The sequence below is a fragment of the Onychomys torridus genome, unplaced genomic scaffold (genome assembly GCF_903995425.1).
Source record: "Onychomys torridus unplaced genomic scaffold, mOncTor1.1, whole genome shotgun sequence".
Classification (NCBI taxonomy): domain Eukaryota; kingdom Metazoa; phylum Chordata; class Mammalia; order Rodentia; family Cricetidae; genus Onychomys; species Onychomys torridus.
In genome coordinates, this window is record NW_023412121.1 from 83,366 (window position 1) to 103,954 (window position 20,589).

A 20,589-nucleotide genomic window follows, 5' to 3' on the forward strand; every position below is an offset into this window, starting at 1 on the left:
GACTGGTTTTGTAATGATATAACTGCTATTGATGTTGAACTTTTCTTTAAGTGTTTCTCAGCCATTTGAGTTTCCTTTTTCTCATTATGAAGGCTACTGCATTCTCTGAATGACATTGACTTTACCACTAAGAAGCTTCTCAGACAGAAAGACAGTCAGACAGCATTCAACCAGGCAAAGAATATACTTACACAACAGACAGTAAAGATACTACTTCCTAACATGAATATTATTGCTCATCCTGTAAGTCTGTAAAAACTTTGTCTAAGACAAATTAATTTTGACACAAAACTCATTTGAGGGGTCTGATATTATCCAAGTAAACTACTAAAAATGGTATTCAAAACTTGTTAGGAAATTTGCCCAAGAGGAATTTTATTTGTGAAATCATATCCAATGACATGGATCTAATCATAAGGGATATTTAAGGGAATTAAATTAGTATCCCTTAAATCTCACCTGGATTTAGAAACTCAGATGCAGAGCCCTAGGCCAGACACTAACTGTGGATTCTCCAGAGGCAAATAGCACACTAAAAATAAAGTACTTAGATTCCTAAAATATATTGCATTCCTGAGCACTGACTTTAATAATAAAAAGAGACACATGGATGAGTTTCTCCATGACTCTTTCATGCTGCACTTTGCTCAGCCTCTCATCTCAGCTACATTAAAAAGATGTTGTCTTTGATATTTGTCTTCCTGTTCCTGAAGCTTCCCTTCATTTTCTGCAGTTTGACTGACCCTGTGTGCTATTTGAGAATGAAAGACAAGAAAAACCCAGAAGGAGATAAAGAAAAAGATTGTTTCTTTTCCATTTATACAGAGCATAGAAACATGAAAAATGATTATTTCAGTGGAAATCTAGATAAACAGTAAGTACCTCTTTCATTTTTAAATCCTTGTTTATCATGGTATAAGTACATTTTAGGGCTGCTGAGAGGTAGAACACTATTCTGTGAGTCTTCTTTCTGTGTTTTCGTTCTACCTCTAGGACATTACACAAATATATTTCTCATTTATTATCCTATTTATGATGGTTTAGGGGTTAGCTTGTTTGTAAGTTTCAAGTCAAAGATTCTGGTTTGGAAACTGAATGAATGATCCATGCTATCAACTTTGCTTCAAGAGACATTCTTTAAATATGACAATTCCCAAATTCTGTCATCTGATGTCCCTAACAAACATAGTACAAAGCACTGCTTTTATTTTGTTTCATATGGGCTAACATAAAGTAGACTCTGTCATCTGCTAGCGTTTTTTTGCTCATCATCATATAATGCCAAATTCCCACACAAAGGGCCTTCATATATCAGACTGGACTTTTAGTTAGACATATTATAAAGGTACTGAGATTTTTGTTCAAATAATCTATCTATTGTAATTTCACAGCTATTGTGTTCTTTGATTCCACAGGTGAAATCAGGTGTGGAAAAACAATGTCTGTGCACTACGAGAATTTTATGCCGTCTTTAACTTTACATTCAGTTTCTTGTGCACAGACACATTTTTTATGGAATAAACAATGTCAGATCTTTTTACAAAGTTGTAGTTTAGAAACACATGAGGCATCCAATTAGAATACCTCAGTAGAAAATTTATCCATTTGTTAGACTAGAGTGTGCTCCTGGAAGCAATGACTTCCTGTTCCTTTTTTTAAAGTGATAGTATATCGTGTTGCCTGTCGTACCTGCTAACAGGTAAGAGAGGATTACTAAGGTTAAAATTTATCCAAATTGCCCCAAGCTGAAGGCCATTTATTGACTTAAGAATTGTCATGTCTCATTTTTACTGTTTATGCTTTCATTTATGACACGTTTAAATCTCCTTCTCCTCTTTCCCTAATTATATAAAATAAATTTGTTTATTGTGAGGATTAGTGCACTACACAATCTTTGATTTATATGTTTGACCACAATTTTCTCATATCATTTGGGTTAATGGTTGAGATTTCAGCTGAGGAAGTTGTTACAATGTCTCTTGGAGTTTGTTAAGGAACGGGTCAAAAATACCATTCTAAATTTAGGTAAGAACACATTTATAGGTGTGGCATTTATAGGTGTGAGCATCATCACAGTGAAGTTTTCAGTTTTAGACAAAGGTTTTGTTCAGTTTTTAATACCATATCTCAGTAGGACATTCAAAATAGAGGTGAAATTTTATGACTGCATTATATAAGACAAATCTCAGAAGAATTGAGAAACTGCACTAGAAGTGAAACAATATCCTAAGTGTTGAGTACACATCTGTTTATCAAAGCTATCATTAGGTTTGAATCAGGAGAGTGTGGAACAAAGGGCAAGTGATCATATAATAGATATAAAGTAATATTCATGGTAATATGGAATATGGAGATAACACAGACATCCAAATTATCAGCTATAAATGAGGAAGTATGAAGCGGTATTTCAGGAGAATTTGAACAAAAAACTTTCACCCATACATATGTCATGACTCCCATAAGCCTATGAATACCTACACATTGCAGGCAAACTGTGCCCTGAGAGTCAAGGAAAGGATGTTTTAAATTCATCTCATTCACTCTCAGATTTCACCAAGGAATCAGTCAATATGCCTCAGTGATGTGAACTCCTGTTTTAAGATTATGAGGAATTTTATGTCTTAAATTCTGGCACTTGAAATCACAGGATCTTTCTATATCTATACTTACATAGTTACATGACACAAGATGAGAGAAGTCCAGAGAAATGCTTTAATTTCTCCTAACTTATGAGTAATAAAAAATGGCAAGTCAAATGTTTCCTTCCTAGACACCTTTGTTTGCATTTTACCAACACAACTAATTGATTAGTATAGAAACTGTAGCATGGAGGCATAAATGCCTCATTTGACAAAGCACAGTCCTGATCATTCCCTGAACTTTCTTCATGTATATCTATGTTCACTACAGATTGGAATGGTTGTATATCATTTCCTATTAAGCCTTTTATATTACACAGGAAAGAAATTTCCAAATTAATGTATGTTTCTCTTTCTGTTTGTGACTAAACAGAAGTTTTTGCTGTGTGGCTATTCAATATTATTTTCTGAGCAATGCTTGGATGATTCTAGCATGATTAGAAACATGATATCACAATTGATAAAGCAAATGAATTTATAGAGGAATATGCTAGATTATTAATGTACCTATATCATGTTTTATCTAATTAAATAAAGAAATATTATTAGATCATTGTGAATAAGTTATGACTTTCTGAAATTTGGTCATGATGAGTGAGATTCAGCAAAATTAAACTCATTCATCTTCTCAAAAGAGACTCTTGTGTGAAAATAAGTATGGGTATTATGAAGAGACATTCTGCCTATGTACCTACTAGTAAATCCCTTAAGGTGATTATTTAGCTGTTTTTGAATAGCATATGTAAGGCAACTGAATTTCAAGGGAAAATACAATAGCGTATACATTTTTTCATACTATTTCTATGAATGTCCTGTGTCATCACAGTGAACATAGGGGAGAAGTGATAGTTCAGTCATTCATTTTCATATGCTTTGTAACATGCTTTGTGGCAAGTTGGAGAATTTAATATAAACTTACTGTATACATATTCATTTTAACAAAAAAAAACAAATATTAGGTTCCACTTATTCTTCAAATGCTCTGAATCTTCACAGCTATCATCAGATGTAATTTGTCAGAAGGGCTGTTTGTTTATACAGTTCCTGCTCATTTTACATTTCTGAGTTGAATGAGGATTTAGGTGTGTCATTTCACAAACAAAATTTCAATTATTCCTACTCCTCTCTTGATATACATAATCATTTCTCTATGGCTGAGAAAAGGAAGCTCCTTGTGGCATTCATTATTCTCCATAAGTTGGAATTTGATAGACAGATGAAAGAAAAGTAAGCTTTTTATACGTATTTACTCTCTAAATTTCCAACATGATGTAGATTAGATGTGAGTAGGTAGGTTACTTGTATTCCTGATCTCTCCAAGACCTTTATCAGGAAAGGGTGTTGAGTTTTGCCAAAGGCTTTTTCAGCATCTAATGAGATGATCATGGGTCTCACATCAAGGATCTACACATGGGACTTAGGACACCTAGTGATTCACATGGCATCAGCTTTCTTAGTAATCCACATTTATCTAGGAAAAGACTCAGGCTTGCATAGTATGAAGATTTTCATACTATTGACTTATAATTCATCAACCTGAGTTATCTTCTCATTTATGAATGTTTCCTTAAATGACATTCACAAATGTTTTATAGTATAGCCTTTAGTACAGTTCATTTACTTTGTAGTAATGAATGTACACATATTACTAGCTTTCACCTTTTCAATTAAATGCACTCCTGAATATTTAATTTCTTATGCTTGTATAAATAGGATTTAATTTCTTTGTCATCTACCTGATCCAAATTGTGTTGTTATGACTCATATATTTTATTAATTCTTCAAGAATACATAGAATGTATCATGTATTCATTTATACCTCTCCTTCTGACTTAAATGGGACTTATCCTCTTGTTCTTCCTATCATCTCTTATTCATGTTCTCCGTCTATCTACACTAGGTTGGGCATGTATTATCATTATTGGTAAATTTGTAACTTCTCTGTCAATCCAGAACATAGCTCCTTTTTACCAGTCTCAGCACTCTGTATCCTAATGAAAGACTCACAGAGTCACAGAATAATGTACCAGCTTCTGGCTAGCTACTGTAAACTAGGCCTGGTACAAGAAAATATAATGAATGTCATCACCATTTAATGGACAACAACCATATATTTCCAAAAATATTAGAAGCCCATGTACTTTCAAAATATGTACCTTATTTAGATATTTAGCCTATAATCTTATATCATCAATTTCCTAATAAAATTTTTCACTGTGTGTAAATATCAAAGAAAAAAAAAACAAAAACAAACAAAACAGAATAGGACAACATAAGCAAACAAACAAAAGAAATAAATGAGTGAGATACACATATAGATAATAAGACACACACATTCTTATGCACAGGAATACCACAAAAACACACACTGCCATAATACAAACATGGGACCCTGGCTTAAATTAACTTTTAAAGCCATGAAAAAAATAGTATAATATAATGAACCTTCAAATACCATTGACTTTATTTTGTTTTGGACATCTACTCTTGAGCATCATGCCTGCCTTAAATGGTGGTCCGTGTACCCACTGAAACTCTGTTGTTGAGAACTAAATTTTTGTTTGTAGTAGATTTTGATAGGAAATATCTCCTGAGTTTGATAGGAGATTTTGTCCACTTCTCCACTGAGCAAACAGACTCCATTTGGCACAGATGTGCACAGGTCCTGTGTATACTGCCTCAACCTCTGTGAGTTCATATGTGTATCAGTCCTGTGCATAGAATGTCCTTATTTCTTTTATTCTCTCCATTCACTATGGATCTTACCACTCTTTCTACATCTTCTGCCATGGAGTTCCTTGAACCCTGTGTGGAATGGTGCAGCATTTAATGGAGACACCACACTTAAAAATGGAGCAAGGTCTCTCATTGTCTGCACATTGACCAGATGTGGGTCTCAGTATTTGTCTACATATACTGGAGGAAGAAATTTTTCTGATGATGTCTAAGCAAGGAATAGATCTATGAATATAGCAGAATGATGTTAGGACTCATTTTATGGCTTTGTTCCTTTATTGGAGCAGTAGTCTTTGGTTTTCCCCTAGGTCCTTGTCCTATCTATTGTCAGGTTCTTGGCCATCATTGCAGGGTCAGACATGTATTTGATATCTCAGGATGGACATTAAACCAAATCATTTATTATTTGATTACTCCCACCAGCTTTGTGCCACTGTTTCAGTAGCACAACTTGCAGGCAGTCAGCAATGTATATATTTAGGTATCTGTTTACCTTGCTTGTTTTTCAGAGAACTTTGAGTATTATGAGCAGTAGTTAGCAGGCATAAATGCTCTAGGTATGCACCAGCTTGATTTCTTCATCTTTACTCAGCTGTGTTCAGCCGTAGGGCCTCATCATCAGTTTATAGAGAGGATTCTAGCTGGAGTTTTCTCTAGCCCTGCCCAGCCCCACAGACCCCACAGCCACTTATAAAATAATCACTCAGAAGCATGTATTAATTAAAACTGCTCGGCCATTAGCTTAAGTCTACTCCTGTTTAGCTCTTACATTTAAACACAGCCAATTTCTACTAATCTATATGTCACCATGTTTTTTGTGGCTTTACCTGTGTGCCATTATGCTGCTTCCTTGTCGGTGGGTTTTTGTCTCCTGACTCAGCCTCCCAGCCTTCCTGCAATTCTCCTTGTTTGCTTATCCTGCCTATCCTTCCTGCCTGCTAACAATCAGCATTATATTTATCAGCAAATCAGAGCAACACATTCACAGCATACAGAGCAATATCCACAGTAGCGGAGCCTATAGCCTTGGTAGCTGCCTGTGCTTCTGAATGGTCCTTGTGGTGCCCCTTTGGCTAGCTATTGAAAAAATATAATCCATTCATTGTACTGAAACTTCCTCTGGTGACATGACCAGTCTGTACCATTGGGTTTGGTCTCGGGTGTTATTTCTCAGCTTCATTTAGATTGCCTTCATTAGCACGTGTATTTAGGAAGCTTATATAATTTTTTATTGGAATCTAATGAACTTGAGCAAGGAAATGTCTCTAAATGATGTAGAGTCCTTTGGGTATATGACCAAGGGTGGTATGCTGAAGTTTTATTTCAATTAGACACAAGCTAAAGTTATGTGAGAAGAGGCACACTCAGTTAAAAGAGTATGTCCATGATATTGCCTGTGTGTAGGTCTGTGGGACATTTTCTTAACTAGTCATTGTTGGGGGAAGACCAAGCCCATTTTGGGTTGTGCCATACCTAGACTTGTGGTCCTCGGATCTATAACAAGCAGGCTGAACAAACCATGGAGAGAAATCCAGTAAGCAGCACTCTTCCATGGCCTCTTCAACACCTTTTCTCTCCAAGTTCTTGCTCTGTTTGAGTTCTTGTCCTGACTTTATTCTATCGTGAACAGAGATATGGAATTGTACAGCAAATATACTCTTTCCCCCTTAACTTTCTTTGGGGGTGTGATATTTCATTGCAGCATTAGAAGTCTCAAGTAAGACAAGTCAGATGTCTGCATCTTGAAGTAGATCTATACCAAGCTTCCAAAAGAACGACTGCACTGATCTTCATAGTGCAAGATCACAATCCTATAATCAATGGATGAGTCTTCCCAATAGTCTGCATTCTTGTACCATAAGCTATCATTTTTTATTGATGTTGTCCATACTGAATATAATCGGATAAAATTTCAAAGTACATTTGATTTACATTACCCTGATGAGTGTGGATCCTTTCCCATTTTCCTGCCTGCCACTGTGTCCCAATGATGATGTTCTTAACCATATGAAATCTATTTTTATGAGGTCTCATTTAATTGTTGTTTGGTTTTTTGTTTTTGTTTTTGGTACATATCCTATCAGTGTTCTGTTCAGAAAAACAACAAAAACAAAAACCTTTACCATAACCATGAGTTCAAGGTTACACCCCAGTTTTCTCTTGAAAGAGATCCAGAATATAAAGTCTTACAGTGTTGTTCACTCAGAGTTGAGTTTTGTGCTTAGTGATAGATATGGATAAATATTTGTTCTTTTCCATGTTTCTATCTATTCAGCTTAGACAGCACCAATAGTTAAAGATGTTTAGCTTTTCCACTGTATATCCCAGGTTTCATTATCATTAAGTAGATGTCTATAGGTGTGTGAACTTATTCTAAGGTTCCAATTTCTTTCTATTTATCAACATGTCTGGTTTTTGACAAGTTCGTGCTGTTTTTATTACTAGAACTATGTACTACATCATGAGACCATAGTAATATTACCAGTAATTATTTCATTATTTAGAATTGTTTCAGCTATCCTGGGTATTTCTCTATTCCATATGAAGATTAAAGGCTCCATTCACATTCAAAGAATATCTAAATTGTATATTGTGGTCTAGTCTATATTTTATGACCTACTAACATTTCACAGAAAAGTAATTACAGTGAATGAATGGGAGAATTTAATTTTAACAATGTATATCCATCTCCAGTGAAGAATGACAAGGACCTAGACAATGTGACATATCTTCAGGTCTTTCTGAGAAAAAGATAATTGTAAGAAATAAAAAATAAGACACTGTAAAAAACTGATTCAAACATGAGGATTAAAAATTTATGGGATATGTAAATGGTTCAATCAACTCCATAGCAGCTTCACAGCCACAAGTTACGTCTGGTGAAATAAATATGTATTTAGTCACAAAGCAATACAGAAAATATGGATGAGTCTAACACTGTCTGGGAGTCCAGCTCCAGGAATTGCTCTAGGGTTGTAAATAGAATACCTTCAGAGTAGTGGGATTTTAGGAATCTTTCTTATTTGAGGGTATTTAGGAATAAGTTTCTATCTGAGGAAATTGGAGTCACATACAGGATGTGATGGTCATGCTCGTTACTCTCTACAGCTTCAGTTTTCTCTCAATTTCCAATTTTCCTGCTCCAATTGTCCTACACAGGTACATACTTAACAAGAGGCTTTTTGCAATAAACAAGAAGAGTTACAAAAGCTGCATCTAAAAGTCATAGCACATTCATTGAGTAAATGATATGAAGCAAAGCCATTTAGAAAGGCAACTCATAGGTGGGGCATGGTGGCATTGAAAGCTTCCTTAACCTATAAATATATTTCTTATTCTGATTGTAAGCTCATATCATAAGGAAGGGAACGTGTACCACTATATTCAATGTTGTGAGCCAAGACCATCTTCTATAGCCCAGGCTAATTGTAGAAATTTTTCCACATAAATCTCCCTTCTCTCTGGACTTGGTTATTTGATTGATTGTTATTTGAGACCTAAATAATAAATAGTTAGTTAACTAATCCTTGAGTTTTATATCATAAATTGAAGTTAGAATTTTGTACAGAGTGTTAATTGCAAAAGAATTTAGTAGGGAGTGGCCTCTGGTGTCTGTTATCAGCCGGGCCTGGCTAGAGAAACTGGCATAGTATTTTAGGTTGCTTTGTAATTGATAACCTTAGTTAGACATGTGCATATATGTAAAGTCTTAACTTATAATATGTTTACAAAGACATTCAGTCTAGTTTGAATTTGTTCTAAGGCCCTAGGTCAGCCAATAGTATATGGATTTTCTTAGAACTGAGAAGAAATTGCTGTTTTCTTTATTCCAGTCTGAGAAAGTGATTAAAAAAAAACATTGCCTAAGTGTCTTACAGTCCTCGTAGAATAACAAATGTAGTTATTAAGCATATACTAGTATAGCTTCCATATATTAAAATTATACAGCTTAATGAGAAGTCCTCTTCCTGATCATTCTCATATATATGTGCCCGTAAGATTGAGATGTAATCATGAGATTACATATACATATCAGATGAAATTACACATTACAATTCAGGTATTAGGGAGATACCACAGCTGTTTATACACATGTGAAATTACAAAGAGAAGCAACCATGTCCAGAGTCTGTGGCCCCATAAGACCTACCTGTAAGATCCCTCCATCAGAGAATTATTTATCTGGTGGGCTGACACCTCACCTAGCCATTGTCATCTGCTCTATATTCTTGGGCCTCATGTAAAGTCCATTGCTACCAACAGGTCTCAGCATGAGGCAATACCCAAAACACTCATAAACAACACATTGAAATAAGATGTTACTGTTAAATAAGCTAAAACTCTATAAAACTATATCAAAACAGTTACATCCAATCAAAACACCTTAAATGAAAGAGAGAAGCTGAAGTAAGTATACTATACAGGACATATCAGGACAAATCTAAACCACACCAACTTGAAGCCAAGGTCAGTTCTGTAATACAAACCTAAGCATATAGGTTGAAAGGCATCACTACAACATCAGGGTACATATGAAGAGAAGGGATCTCATCCCTCACTGAGAGCAGGTATAGTGATATACAGTCTTATATCACTAAATATTGAACATCCTCAATAAGAACATTAAAAAAAGAAAGTATGTGAAAGGAAAGAGGAAGGATAAGAAGTATTGTGCTATGTTCATTACCTATGAATCCCTCAGGCATTTCAAAGAATTTGACACAGGCAGATTTGCTTACCTAGTCTTCATTCCCTCAACAAAATCAGGTCATTGTCCAGCTCTACCTCTAGATAAATGCATAGCATTCTAGATAGCAGATAATACAAAATTATTTTTCACATATGTTAAATGTTAGAAGTATACAATGAAGGCATAAGCAGGTTCAACATTAGCCAGTACAATCTTTTCTAGCATCTGAAGGGCATTTTTACATTTTACAAAGATTGCAGATAATAGGATGGAACTATAGGAAACTTCAAAGTACAAGAAAAATCTCACTGATATGAAATCCCCTCCCCACAAAGAAAAAATTTTATGAAAACTTATATTCTCCCACAGGACTCACATTCTCACACATCAAAAAATAGGACTCTTGTAACCATAGCATTGGGTCCAAAAAAAAAGAATTCAGTGCTATTCTCCCATTGAGTGTAATATAAAATTGCCATGTTTAGAACCTAATCTCTCATGAATAGTGTGCTCTGTTTTCAGGTTAACACCTAAGAACATCCACTTGATTTTCTCTCTTTATTTTGCCATGGAAGAAATCAATAGGAACCCTCATATTTTACCAAACATTTCTCTGCTAGTTGACATCAAATGTAACCTGGTTGCTGACAAAAGAAAATCTGGTTCTACTAAGAAAAGAAGTGAAAATTTTCCTAACTACTACTGTAAAAATCAGAGAAAATATTTACTCGTACTTACAGGACCCATGTGGGAAGCTTCTGCAACACTTGGGCCATTCCTGTACATGTCCAGAACTCCAGAGGTAAGTCAACTTGTATAATTTAATAAATCATATCTCCTTAAAGTTGATTTTCTGAGAATTAAAAATATTATGAGGTAGAGACTTGGTTTTTATGTATTCTGTTCCATCAAGGATAAATGCTCAGATACTTTCTGAAGGAAACATAACAACTTTATCAAAAATAGGAATGAAAGGCACAGAAGTATGAAACATTTTACTAGAAAAGATAATTTATTTGTAGTTTTGGAATAACCACAAGAAATAGGATATTATTTTAATAATAAGGTGAAGAATTAACACTTTCTAACACTCCCAGTATTTGCTTACTACACTTAGGTCTTAGACCAAGTTTTATTCCTTCCATCTACCTCATACTGTGCTTATGTTCTATGTCCTTCAGATCTACTATGGTGATTTTCAACCTCTCCTGAATGCCCATGAACAATTCCCTTATCTCTACCAGATGTCTCCCAAGGACACATCTTTACCACTAGCCATGGTGTCCCTACTGGTTCACTTTAGATGGAACTGGGTAGGAGTGATCATTTCAAATGAAGACCGTGGAATTCAATTTCTTTCTGAATTGAGAGAAGAGATGCAAAGGAATATTGTCTGTTTAGCATTTGTGAGCTTTATCACAAACGAGAATTTTTCATACTTTAAAATGGCTAACCAATATAATAACCAGATCATGATGTCATCAGCAAAAGTTGTGATTGTTTATGGAGATAAAGTCTCTGCTCTACAAATGCAATTTATAGTATGGAAATTTTTAAAAATTAATAGAATTTGGGTCAGTACATCACAATTTGACAGGCTGACTATTATAGGAGATTTCTTGCTTGACTCCTTCCATGGTACTCTAATTTTTTCACATCAGAATTCTGAGATGCCTGATTTTAAACAATTTATGCAGACAGTGCACACTTCAAATTACAGTAAGGAAATTTCATTTGCTAATCTGTGGTGGATTTATTTTAAGTGTTCTTTGTCATCATTTAATTGTAAGAAACTGAAAAATTCTTCTGCCACAACTTTATTGAAGTGGTTATTTAGGCATCAGTTTGGAATGTCCATGAATAATACAAGTTATAATTTATACCATGCTGTGTATGCTGTGGCACACTTGCTCCATGAGATACTTATGCAAAAAGTAGACACATGGTCAGACCATCATGGGAAAGTATTGGAATTTGATTTCTGGCAGGTAATTAGTCAATCATTGAATAGCCTGTATGTCATAGAGATGACATTCTTAATTAGAACCAGAGTTTTCTCCACCCATGCTAACTACACACTTTTCTCCCAGGTGCATATATTTCTGGATTATTTCACTGCATATGATGAAGATCATATTAGTGTCATAAATTATGATACAGGTATTACTGGCACACAAGTTAGCATTTTACAATCTAAACAAAGAAATATTTTTAGAATATTAGAAGCACACACATGAGTCTTATGTTTTTAACATTTCAAAGAAAAATATATTTAACAAAATTTTTAAATGACAATAAGAAATTGACTTTTCTTTTATATGATCAAAAAGTTACTCATCATTTTAAAACAGAGATTCCAGATAATAATAGTAGTGCTCCCACTTTTGATCTATTAAGGAAAACAATTCCCAAGGTTATGATCAAATAACAATGTTGCCAGGAAGAAATATAGCATGTGTCTCTACTCTATAAGCATATAAGTCAGGTAGTATGTTTTAGAGTATGAATACCAGTAGTAAAATTTAACTTTGAAGTGTAGTGAAAATTTATGTCTACATATAATTTCTTTGATTTACTACTGAGTACTTCTAACACAGTTACTTTTTAGAGGAGGCTAATGAAAATTACTGGTATTATATACTTTAGATTTTCTGTCCTACTGTTTAAGTGTAGTTGAAACTAAAATAATAAATGTGTTTTAGATATTTTCTTTATTGAAGAATATACAATTTGTAAATCCTGCTGGAGACCTAGTGAATTTCAACCAGAAGACAAAACAGGATACAGAGTATGATATTTTCTATATCACAGATTTTAAACAATACTGTGGATTTAAAGTGAAAATAGGAAAATTTTCTGGACATATTCCAAATGATCAACAATTGTACATATCTGATGAAATGATAGATTGGGCCACTGATTTTAGACAGGTAAATTAGTCTTAACTCAAATGATTTACATGTAGCACAAATACTCTCTAAAATTGCATGCTTCTTCATTGAAGTAACACATTTTAACAACTGCTGATATATTGACTCACATCCAGCCTTCGTTTCTCTCCCTCTCTCCCTCTCTCTCTCCTCTCCTCCCCGCTCCTCTTCTCTAATCTCCATTGTGATGTTCCACATTTTATGAATCACCATAAATTCAAAATATCTTAAAAACAAGGGAATTTTACTTTATAATATGATAAATGAGTTTAATAGAATTTTCAGTGGCTCCTGGTGTGAATCACTGCAGCTTTTGCAATTTATATAAAACTCTGTGTATTTAAAATGTATCTGATTTTCCTCAGACTCCACCCTCCATATGCAGTAGGTCATGCAGTCCTGGACACAGAAAATCCCCTCAGGAGGGAAAAGCCATCTGCTGTTTTTAACGTAATCCCTGTCCAGAAAATGAAATTTCCAACATGACAAGTAAGGATATGATTTACCAAAATAATCAACAGATTGTGTATTTTCTCCCATATTTATACAGTTCTCAAAGATTATTTGAGAAAAAGGAAAAGATAAATTTTAATATGAAGTTGAGTGCATAAATAACATTGCTATTAGAAATGCTACACTCTCTGTCTTTTTAGCTGCATTTTATCTGATTGGTCTGGACACCATGAACATAATATTTTCTCCTTTATATGACTTTAGAGTAATAAAGGTTACTTTTGCAAATTATCATCACCCTACTATTCAGCATTTTTAATAGTCATATATTTTTTAAGTTTATTTAAGATTTATATGCTATGCATCTTTTTATTCCCAGTAACCCTGAGTTTCTAACAAGGAGCAGATGTTCTACCATGTTTTAGAAATACTCATTTTTGTACTGTGTGCTATAATAGATCAATTCTATCATTGGTAGTTTGTATTTCAATTCCTACTCTATTTCACAGCTTAGTTTGGATTCAATCATACTGAACTCTGTATTAAATATTTTATTATAATATTTACAACAAGTGATTCACAAAGAGTCTTTTAAATAAGTAAGTAGTGGAATCTACATTGATGTACAGAAACTTTGAAAAGTATATTTTCATAGCATATCAGGTTCTGATGGATGGGATTAATTACTGTTGTAGTGAGAAGAAATAGCTAAAAAATTAACTATCATTTTCATTTAGAGCCTGACATACAGGTAAACATAATTCTATATTATTTGAACATGGGATTGTGAAGAAACTGTACAGGTTCCTAAAAAAAAAAAAAAAAAAAAAAAAAACACTAAAATTATTAGCATATTTGATTATAAAAAAGTGACTAATGTGAGAAAATAAACAACTTTAGTGCACAAAAATTGTACTGATTCAAATGATAGTATCAAATATATGTTAAATCAAAAGTCAAACTATTGACTTTTGTGCCAGTTGAACACAAAGATACTACACTCAATTTTATTAAATTTCCCTTGCTCCTACTTAAAAAAGCATGGGAGGAAGGGAGGTAAAACAAGCTGTGGTCAGGGTTACTTTATCAGAAAAGTATATAGTTTTGATAAAAATAAATAAATACAAGAGTTTTTACCTAATTTCAAATAAATATAAAAATATTTTTATATATAAATATAAACAAAATATAAAAAAATTGAAGCATTTGCATACTTCTACTCACCAGTTTAGATGAATTTGCTTAGCAAAATCAGAGAGGATTGAACAACTAAAATGGACTGTCAACTTTCTGTTGGATAGACTCAGTACTGGAATGGCATCATCATCATCACTTTTCAGTTTGGTATGTTGGGTAAATTCAATAGAAAGAAAAGTGAATACACTGTGGTATAACTTACAAATATACAAGTGGAAGGACATTCTCAGAATCATCCAGTACTATCTTTTGTAATCATGACCTTGAAGTATGTCATTTGGTTTTTGATGTGGAGTGCAACTGTGGGAGCACTGAAATATCAAATCTTATAGAAATTAGTAAAATTTGCAGATGATGTGCCCAAGCAAAGAGCAAACAGTGAAACATAAAAACAGATGCAGTATTTTTGACTTGTGGAGAATTTTGGTGATAATTTGTTCATGTGTCTCTGCTTTCCTTGCATTATCAGTGCTGGCTAATTTTTGTTGTTGTTGTTTTTGACTTCTTGTCTTTTTCTTATTTTTTAAAAATTATATTTGTATTTAATTTTACATATCACCCATGGGTTCCCCTGACCTCCCCCTCCCACCCCCACCCCCAATGTCCCACCAGCCCCTCCCCTCCATTCCCATCTACTCCAGGTCCAAGACTCCCCTGGGGATTCAGCACAACCTGGAAGATTCAGTCCAGACATGTCCAGTCCCCTCCTTCCAGGCTGAGCAAACTGTCCCTGCATAATCACAAGGTTCCAAATATCCAGCTCATCCATGAAGGGCAGGTCCGAGTCCTACTGCCTGGGTGCCTACAGATGACATGATAGTATACATGAGTGACCCCAAAAATTTAACCAAGGAACTGATACAGCTTATAAACACATTCAACAACGTAGAAGGATACAATATCAACTCAAAAAATCAGTAGCCCTCCTATATACAATAGACAAACAGGCTGAAAAGGAAATTAGAGATACATCACCCTTTACAATAGCCAGAAATGATATAAAATACCTTGGAGTAACTCCAAATAAGCAAGTGAAGGACCTATAAGACAAAAAACTTTAAATTCCTGAGAAAAGAAATTGAAGAAGATGTCAGAAAATGGAAAGATTTCCCATGCTCATGGATAGGCAGGATTAACATAGTAAAAATGGAGATTTTAGAAAAGCATTCAACAGATTCAATGCAATCCCCATCAAACTACCAACATAATTCTTCACAAACCTGGAAAGAATAATACACAAGTTCATGTGGAAAAACAAAAAACCCAGGATAGCCAAAAGAATCCTGTATAATAAAACAACCTCTGGAAGAAACACAATCCCCAACCTCAAGCTCAACTATAGAGCTACAGTAATAAAAACAGTTTGATACTGGCATAAAAACTAGCATGTGGGACAAAGGAAATGAATTGAAAACCCTGACATTAACCTGCACAACTATGAACATATAATTTTTGATAGCAAAAAATGTATAATGGAAAAAAAAGGCATCTTCAGCAAATGGTGCTGGCATAACTGGATGTCAATGTGTAGAAGGCTTCAAATATATCAATATCTGTCACCTTGCACAAAACATAAATCCAAGTGGATCAAAGACGTCAACATAAATCCAGTTACTCTGAACCTGATAGAAGAGAAAGTAGGAAGTAGTCTTGAATGCATTGGCACAGGAGATCACTTCTTAAATATAACACCAGTAGCACAGACACTGAGAGAAACAATCAATCAATGGGACCTCTAGAAACTGAGAAGCTTTTGTAGAGCAAAGGACATGGTCAACAAGACAAAGCAATAGCCTAGAGAATGGGAAAAGATTTTCAACAACGCCACATCTGAAAGAGGGCTGATATCCAGAATATATAAAGAACTCAAGAAATTGGACATCAAAATGTCCAAAAGTCCAATTAAAAAATAGGCTATAGAACTAAACAGAGAATGCTAAACAGAGGAAGGTAAAATGGCTGAAAGGCATTTAAGGAATTGCTCAACATCCCTAATCATCAGGGAAATGCAAATCAAAATAACTCTGAGATAATACCTTACACCTGTCAGAATGGCTAAGATCAAAAACACAGAAGACAGCTTATGCTGGAGAGGATGCGGAGCAAGGGGAACTCTCCTCCACTGCTGGCAGGAATGCAAGCTTGTACAGTCACTTTGGAAATCAATATGGTGCTTCCTTAGAAAATTGGGAATTCATCTCACCCAAGACCCAGCTATACTACTCTTGGGCATATACCCAAGGAATGCTCAATCATACCACAAGGACATTTGCTCAGCCATGTTCATATCAGCATTGTTTGTAATTGCGAGAAATTTGAAACAACCTAGATGCCCTTCAGCTGAAGAATGGATATAGAAAATGTGGTACATATACACAATGGAGTACTACTCAGCAGAGAAGAACAATGACATCATGAGGGTTGCAGGGAAATGGATGGATCTAGAAAAAATCATCCTGAGTGAGGTCACCCAGACTCAGAAGGACAAACATGGTATATACTCATTCATAGGAGGATACTAGATGTAAAACAAAGATGACTAGACTGCTACAAAACTCCAGGGATTCTACCTAAAAACAGGACCCTAGGAAAGACACAGGGATCTCCCAATGACAGAGAATTGGATGAGATCTACATGAACAACCTGGACAAAAGTGGGAGAAATGAAGGTTAAGTATTGAGGGAAAGAGAGCTTAGGGGAGCAGGAGATTCCAGCTGGATCAAGAATAGAAAGGGAGAACAAGGAATAACAGACCATGATAAATGAAGACCACATGAGAATAGGAAGAAGCAAAGTGCTAGAGAAGTCCCTAGAAATCCACAATGATACATCCACTGTAGACTACTGGCTTTTGAGAGAAAGCCTGAACTGACCTAGCCTGGTGATCAGATGGCCAAACACCCTAACTGTTGTGCTGGAACTCTCATCCAATAACTGATGGAAGTAGATGCAGAGATCCTTGGCCAAGCTCCAGGTGGAGCTCCAGGACTCCAATTGTTGAGAAAGAGGAGAGACTGTAAGAGTGTGAACTGTTGAAACCAAGATTGGAAAAAGCACAGGGACAAATAACCAAACTAATGGAAAAACATGAATTATGAACCAAAAGCAGTAGAGCCCCCAACTGGATCAGGCCCTCTGGATAAGTGAGCCAACTGAATAGCTTGAACTGTTCTTTTTCTTATTTTTGAGATTATGACGCCATTACATCATTTCAACTTTCCCAAACCTTCCTCCAAATACTTCCAGATAATCCTTCTTTGTCTCTTTCAAATTCCCAACCACTTTACTAAACACTTTTCTCATTAACTGCTGGCATGTGCATATATTTTATGTATATACACATATACTTCTGAATACAAACTGTTCAGTCTTCACAATATTAATTGTTTGTTTTTAGGATCTGCCTTTTTGTTATCCAAAGATAATCAGTTCCTGTTCCATACTCTGGGAAAGACAATTTCTCCCATGCTCAATATACCTTATGTGTCTGTAGTTCTCTATGTAGTTGTGAGGTCTGATTGTCTTTCAGACCCTCACTTTGCAATTTTTATGACTTTTGTCCTTGTTTAACTAATGTTCAAACAGTCATGATTGTGAGACTTTATGTCTGTAGCTTGAGACATTTCTCTGAGACATCTACTCACATCAACTGTTTGATAGCCTACCTCCCACAAAATTTTTATCCCCCCTTTCTACAACTTATTCTGAGATATATTTGAGGGAATATGATAAATGTATTCATTAGACTGAGCTTCACAACTCTAAATTTTCACTGTTTGTGATTTTTCTCTAGTGGTCTCTGTCTCAAAGACAAGTTTCTTGATGAGGAGAAAGTGCTTTACTAATATGCATAAACAAATATTTTGAACATTGTTAGGAATTATACTGGTTTAATAATCTGGTAGATATAGGTTCCTGCCATGATATGGAGTGGGTAAGGCTTCTATGTCAAAGTAGACACATGAGAACATTTTTATATGGGACCTAATTGCTGCTGATACACAAATCATAACATGCAATGAAGGAGCTCATTCTCAGTTATTGTTTGGCATAGTTCTCAAAACTATGAGTAACTTCTGTATTTCCATGAATTACCCAATTCATGGTAGGTTTCTGTGGCTATCAGAACATCATGTGGTAGTATATCATTGTTTTTGAAAAAATACTAAAAAGTTATTGTGTATGTAAGATAAATATAAATAAAACCTTTTCATTATGATGCAAGGCAAAGGAAGTAAGAAATAAATCCTATTCTTCAAACATATTTAATTTCCATATACCACAATAGGTAAATAAACTTTAGCTATGACTTCCTAATACATTACTGTAGCTATCATGTTTCATGAACACTAGGTAAAGATTCAATCTGAAAATGCTACCCTTCCTATACTACACATGGATCATTGTGTGAAGTGTCCAAATGACCAGTATGCCAACACAAAACGAACTCACTGTCTCAAAAAGGTTGTCACATTTCTGGCTTTTGAGGATCCCCTGGGAATGTCTCTGCCTGGCTTGGCTCTGTGTTTCTCTTCTCTTACAGCTCTTGTACTCACTATCTTTTTGAAGCATTAAGATACTCCCATAGTCAAGGCCAATAACCAAGTTCTCAGCTATGTACTACTCATCTCCCTCATATTTTGTTTTCTCTGTCCCTTGCTCTATATTGGCCAACCCCGTATGGCCACCTGTATCTTGCAACAGACAACATTTGCAATTTTCTTCACTATGGCAACATCTTCTGTCTTGGCTAAGACAAATACTGTGGTACTAGCATTCAAGATCACTGTTCCAGATAGAAGAAAGAGATGGCTGCTGGCATCAGGTGTACCTAACATCGTCATTCCCATCTGTACCATGATCCAACTGATTCTCTGTGGAATCTGGCTGGGAACTTCTCCTCCATTTGTTGATGCTGATGTACATACTGAACATGGCCATATTTTGATTGTCTGCAACAAAGGTTCAGTTATGGCCTTCTACTGTGTCCTGGGATATTTGGGCTCCATTTCCCTGGCAATCTTCACAGTAGCTTTCCTGGCCAGAAATCTGCCTGACACATTCAGTGAAGCCAAGTTCCTGACATTCAGTGTGATGGTGTTCTGCAGTGTCTGGATCACCTTCTTTCCTGTCTACCAAAGCACTAAGGGCAAGGCCACAGTAGCTGTGGAGATTTTCTGTATCTTGGCCTCAAGTGCAGGGCTACTATTTTGCGTATTTGCCCCAAAGTACTACATTATTTTGTTCAAACCACAGATAAAATCTTTTCATAACATCAGGAAAAGACATTCTAAAACTGAAAATATCCATTGAATATAACAAACATTTCCTATACCAGACATGCCTACAATATCACAAGCATCTTTTCTGCTAACCAAATATTATGTCAAAGTAAGAAGTCTCATCTTATGGAAAAATGTACAAAATAAACTGCACAATAAGGTTTGAACACAAAATATGGTTTAATGTTCTATTGGATGAAACATTATAATAAGAAATTCTTATATATGTAATTCTGCTTTTTGTTATTTTATATTATTAAATTGTGAGGTATCTGGGTATTGGCATGGAAAATTTTACCTTATTTTTTGAGTTCAGCTTTACACTACAAATTATGTGTTATTTCTACATTCCAAAAATATTGGCATGTAGAGTTTATATACAAACAGGACTTAATTATGAAACCATTCATATTGATCTATTATTGTAAAGAAAGCTATAAAAAGTAATTAATTGATTGTCTATGCAATGGTACAGACCAAAACAAGGGATAATACAAATAACGATAACAGGAGTTATATAAGACTAAGTGTTTTCTGATTTAATTTGAAGCTTGAACAATAGGAAATTATTTCATGTCTTAATTTGGAAGGCTGTTGAAAATTTCATAGCTGGGCATTAAAAAAAGGCCCATACTATAACACTGTATAGTTAGTTTGCTAA

At 34.8% G+C, this 20,589-nt stretch overlaps 1 pseudogene; it reads left to right on the forward strand.

The window, feature by feature from the left end:
- The first annotated feature begins 674 nt into the window (after positions 1-674).
- On the forward strand, positions 675-19,959 carry LOC118575512 (annotated as a pseudogene).
- Positions 19,960-20,589: the final 630 nt, after the last annotated feature.